Raw genomic sequence first — 6175 nt, forward strand, 5'->3', positions numbered from 1 at the left:
ATGGCGAAACCTTGTCTCTACAAAAAATACAAAAAAAATTAGCCAGGCATGGTGGTACATGCCTGTAATCCCAGCCACTTGGGAGTCTCAGTTGGATCACCTGGGCCCAGGAGGTTGAGGCTGCAGTGAGCCATGATTGCACCACTGCACTCCAGTTTGTGTGATGGGAGTGAGACACTGTCTCAAGAAAAAGAAAAAAAAAAAGACTGTGTTGCAATGCTGGTCTAATTAATGTGGAACAGACATCTGGTCTAGAAAGAGGGTGGTTCTTGGGCCTGGCGCGGTAGCTCAGGCCTGTAATCCCAGCACTTTGGGAGGCCAAGGCGGGCGGATCATGAGGTCAGGAGATCGAAACCATCCTGGCCAATGTGGCAAAACCCCATTTCTACAAAAAATACAAAAAAAAAAAAAAAAAAAAAGCCAGGTGTGGTGATGCGCACCTATAGTCCCAGCTACTCGGGAGGCTGTGGCAGAGAATCACTTGAGCCCGGGAGGCAGAGGTTGCAGTGAGTGGAGATTGTACCACTGCACTCCAACCTGGGTGACAGATGGAGATTCTGTCTCAAAAAAAAAAAACAAAAGAGAAAAAACAAAAGGCGAGGTGGCTCACACCTGCAATTCCAGCACTTTCGGAAGCCAAGCAGTCGAGTTACCTGAGGTTGGGAGTTCAAGACCAGCCTTGACCAACATGAGGAAACCCCGTCTCTACTAAAAATACAAAATTAGCCGGGCTTAGTGGCACATGCCTGTAATCCCAGCTACTTGGGAGGCTGAGGTAGGAGAATTGCTTGAACCCCAGAGGTGGAGATTACAGTGAGCCTAGACGGTGCCATTGCACTCCAGCCTGGGCAACAAGAGCAAAACTCTGTCTCATAAAAAAAAGTTTGAGCCCATCTTCTCTGGATTTCAAGTAAGCAAGGGCCATTGGGTGATCACCAAAACCCATTTTATATAAACTCTTCTGCCTCCATAGCAGTTAGTACTACCAATTCAGAATAATTATTGACCAAATGAATATGTTTTATTATTTATCTATTTAATTTTTGAGACGGAGGTCTCACTCTGTCACCCAGATTGGAGTGCACTGGTGTGATCTCGGCTCATGCAACCTCTGCCTCCCAGGCTCAAGTGATCCTCTCACCTCAGCCTCCCAAATAGCTGCGACCACAGGAGCACACTACCACATTTTTGGTAGAGACAGAGTTTCATCATCTTGCCCAGGTTGGTCTCGAACTCCTGAACTCAAGCAATATGTCCATGTTGGCCTTCCAAAGTGCTGGGATTACAGGCGTGAGCCACCATGCCTGGACTGATGGGCACATGACCTTAAAGGACAGAATTACTCTTTATAATCCCACTCTTGTGTCCAGCCCCACCCCCCTCTGACTAAGGGCTTATACATATGAGACAGCTGCTTTGAATGAGGAGTAAGGATCTGGTTGGTTAAAAGGCAGAAATTAACTGGGATACATAACTGAACTGTGACCTCTTTATCACTCTGCTTTAACCAAGTTGACTGGTACAGAATCCCCAAGGTCCAATAGGCCTGCCAAGCCAATTTGCTTGCTATCCCCTTTTAATTAGTTTAACTAATCACTGCCATTTATTTATTTATTTATTTATTTATTTATTTTTTTGAGACGGAGTCTGGCTCTGTCTCCCAGGCTGGAGTGCAGTGGCCGGATCTCAGCTCACTGCAAGCTCCGCCTCCCGGGTTTACGCCATTCTCCTGCCTCAGCCTCCGGAGTAGCTGGGACTACAGGCGCCCGCCACCTCGCCTGGCTAGTTTTTTGTATTTTTAGTAGAGACGGGGTTTCACCGTGTTAGCCAGGATGGTCTCGATCTCCTGACCTCGTGATCCACCCGTCTCGGCCTCCCAAAGTGCTGGGATTACAGGCTTGAGCCACCGCGCCCGGCCAATCACTGCCATTTAAACTTTCCTAGTTTAGTCCCTATACTTGAAACAACCAATTTCTTCCCATGTCTCCACCATTCTACATCAATAACTTCCTTCAAGTACTGATTCAAGACACACCTCCTCCAGGAAGACCCCGTTGACTGAACCCTTCCTTCAACATTACTCTGAACACATACTGCCATGTAATCTAGTATGTATCGTATATTCTGTAGTTGCTTCACATGTATATGTATGTTCATCTACTAAGTTATAAGCTCCTCATAAAGAGACACCATTATTTCTAATTTTTGACCTCCCAACCAGTTAGTACAGGGCTGTACATCGGATGAGTCCTCACATTTAGTCCTCACATTTGTCAGAAGAATGAAAACTGAGGCTTAAAAATAGGTAGCCATCTGTCTAGAGTTACCCAAATATGAATGCAGTAGTTCAATCCTGAAGGACTGTCCATATAAGAGGGTTTTAACACCACTTCTGGTCTCCTCCTCCATACCCTGTGTATCTCCCTGAGCCCCGATAGTATCAGTGTTCCCTACATCAAATCCTTTTTTTCCCTACTGGGAAATCCTCTTTCAGTGCTCTAAATAATATTAAAAATAACTCTTCTAGCCCTTCCTCCTCCCTCCAGTTGCCCAGAGAACCAGGCTGGCAACATCTCTTGTTCACCTTCATCCCCTAGCCAGACCCAGGCACGTGACCCCAGCTCAATCCCTGACTCCAATTCCTCAGGTTACCAAGAGTTATTTTGGGCAATAGATACCATGTATGCCCCTCCTTCTCATCCTCTGGGGCATATCCTAGTTTAGCCCTTCCTGGAAGGCCCATAATACCCAATAGCCAAGTCCCAACACCCATACCCATTTGATCCTTTGCTACCTTTGGTTTCTGCTGCTTCTTCATCATCATCATCAATCATCAAATATTAAATGCCTGTTTCTCTATACTGATATTCTGGAGCTTAAAAAAACCAATACCTTTTCCTTCGGAAAGCTCAAAATAATTTTTTTCATTAAAGAAAAGAACATTTCGGCCGGGCGCGGTGGCTCAAGCCTGTAATCCCAGCACTTTGGGAGGCCGAGACGGGTAGATCACGAGGTCAGGAGATCGAGACCATCCTGGCTAACACAGTGAAACCCCGTCTCTACTAAAAATACAAAAAACTAGCCGGGCGAGGTGGCAGGCGCCTGTAGTCCCAGCTACTCGGGAGGCTGAGGCAGGAGAATGGCGGGAACCCAGGAGGCAGAGCTTGCAGTGAGCTGAGATCCAGCCACAGCACTCCAGCCCGGGCAACAGAGCGAGACTCCATCTCAAAAAAAAAAAAAAAAAAAATTTAAAGTCCATGTTAGAGAAGACTCTGACTCTGGCTTACAAGGAGTTTAAAATTCACTTTATGGCCAGGTGTAGTGGCTCACACCTATAATACCAGTACTTTGGAAGGCCAAGGTGGGCAGATCACCTGAGCTCAGAAGTTTGAGACTAGCCTGGACAACATGGCGAAACCCTGTCTCTACAAAAATTAGCGGGGCATGATGGTGCCCACCTGTAATCCCAGTTACTCCTGCAGCTGAGGCAGGATCACCTGAGCCCAGGAGGTTGAGGCTGCAGTGAGCTGAGATCACACCACTGCACTCCAGCCTGGGCGATAGAGCGAGACTCCATCTCAAAAAAACAAAACAAAACAAAAACAAAAAAAACAATAGCCAGGTGTGGTGGTGTTTGCCTGTGGTTCCAGCTATTCAGGAGGCTGAGGTTGCAGTGAGCTGAGATCAAGCCACTGCACTCCAGCCTTGGCGACAGACTCCAGCCTAGGTGACAGAGTGAGACCCTGTTTCAAAAAAAAAAAAAAAGGTGAAAATGAGACCAGGTGCGGTGGCTCACACCTGTAATCCCAGCACTTTGGGAGGCTGAGGTGAGCGGATCACGAGGTTAGGAGATCGAGACCATCCTGGCTAACACGGGGAAACCCTGTCTCTACTAAAAATACAAAAAATTAGCCCGGGGTGGTGGCAGGCGCCTGTAGTCCCAGCTACTTGGGAGGCTGAGGCAGGAGAATGGCGTGAACCCGGGAGGCGGAGCATGCAGTGAGCTGAGATGGTGCCACTGCACTCCCGCCTGGGTGATAGAGCAAGACTCCGTCTCAAAAAAAAAAAAAGGTAAAATGAGAAACAAAGGTGTACAATTTAACCAGATTGTGGCAGTATAAACTAAGTATGTAAGTGTTAAGGAGAACAAAAGGAAAAGAGCCTATTAACCAGGGGAGACTTCCTGGAAGAGGTAAGTTTAAAGCAGTATTTTATTTCTTTGTAATTTTTGTGTGCATGGAATCATGGAGTGATTGCTCCTAAGCAATATTTTAATTTTTATTTTCAATATGGTAAAAAATTTAAAAATTCTAAAAGGTATATAGTGATAGGTAAATTTCCCTCTCATTCCTTATTTCCTGTACCCCAGTTTTTCTTTCAAGGAAAAAAGGACTGTTACTAGTGTCTTAAGTATCTAGTAGGAAGGCAAAGGGAAGGCTTTTTGTTGTTCTTGTTGAGACGGAGTCTGGCTCTGTCACCCAGGCTGGAGAGCAGTGGGTTCTCCTGCCTCAACCTCTCCAGTAGCTGGGATTACAGGCGTGCACCACCACACCAGGCTAATTTTTTATATTTTTGGTAGAGATGGAGTTTCACCATGCTGGCTGGGAAAGTTTTTTCTTTTCTTTTTTTTTTTTTTGACAGAGTTTCACTCTTTCTGCCCAGGCTGGAGTGCAATGGCACATCTCCGCTCACTGCAACCTCCGCCTCCCGGGTTCAAGCAATTCTCCTGCCTCAGCCTCCCAAGTAGCTGGGATTACAGGCGCCCGCCACCATGCCCGGCTAATTTTATGTATTTTTAGTAGAGACGGGGTTTCACCATGTTGGCCAGGATGGTTTCGATCTCTTGACCTCGTGATCCGCCCGCCTCGGCCTCCCAAAGTGCTGGAATTACAGGCGTGAGCCACCGCGCCCGGCCAGGAAGGCTTTTTTAAAATGTATTTTCGCAGGGTGCGGTGGCTCACGCCCGTAATCCCAGCTCTTTGGGAGGCCAAGGCAGGTGGATCACATGAGGTCAGGAGTTCGAGACCAGTCTGACCAACATGGTGAAACCCCGTCTCTACTAAAATACAAAAATTAGCCGGGCAGGGTGGTGGGCGCCTGTAGTCTCAGCTACTGGGGAGGCTGAGACAGGATAATCACTTGAACCGGGGAGGCAGATGTTGCAGTGAGCCGAGATCATGCCACTGCACTCCAGCCCAGGCGACAAGAGTGAAACTCCGTCTCAAAAAACAAAATAAAATAAAATGTATTTTTATTTTTAAACTTTTTTCCTCTCCCCACAAGGGAGGACGTTTATATATAAAGCCTTGACAAGACGCCAGCATGCTGCACTTCGTCCATTACGTGTTTTCTTCAATGTGTATTGAGCTGTGAAACTCTGAACAGGACCCTGGATCACCTTTCAGAAATTGTATCAATTTTTAAATATCACTTTTCGTCTTCCTCGTTTTTCCGATTCTGGTTTGAGATGACTTCCATTCATTTCTTCTCTAATTGATGGCTTTCTGGCCTCTCCATTGGAGGAGGGGAAGCACCACATGCTGTTCTGGGAAGAAATTGTTGAGTGTTTTCCACTTTAACCTTGCAATGGAATCAGTAAGGAGCTGGAAAATGTCCCTTCTGTTGGTCTTGGCGGCCTTTTCCAGTTGCCAGTTGTCATGGCCTCTTTGTGGGTGTTTTCTGCAGTAGAATCCTCCTTGGGGTTTCTCCGCATTTTGAGCACTTTTGCTATTTCTTCTCTACCGAACTCACGCATCCGCCAGTGGAGATACACGCTTTCCCTCCCTCTGGGGATATTGCCATACATAATTCCCAGTTCTCCACCCGCCAGTTCCCCCTAGTCTGTGGGGGATTTCGGGGTGTGGAATCGCTGACTGGAGGAGTTAGCTCCGGCGGGAGCTTTGTGGGCTGGGTGAGATCTGGCCCGCCGTTCGGTCCTCAGTTTGGGAAGCACCGCGGGACCAAGGCCCAGGTTTCCGCTAAGGTCTTGTGATGAACCCCTTGGGCCGCCAGACTGGCGCGGCCAGCTGCGGGAGCCGGGGAGCCGGCGCGTGAGTTCGGGGGTGCAGGGGCTGCTGGGGCCGCCAGGGTGGGGCGGAGGGCGCTGCGGCCGGGGTCCGTTTGCTCCGGGAGCGCTGGGACCCGGACGGCCGCCAGGGAGCGCTGCGGCCTCCCG

Source organism: Trachypithecus francoisi, unplaced genomic scaffold (assembly GCF_009764315.1).
Source record: "Trachypithecus francoisi isolate TF-2019V2 unplaced genomic scaffold, Tfra_2.0 Lachesis_group11, whole genome shotgun sequence".
Classification (NCBI taxonomy): Eukaryota; Metazoa; Chordata; class Mammalia; order Primates; family Cercopithecidae; genus Trachypithecus; species Trachypithecus francoisi.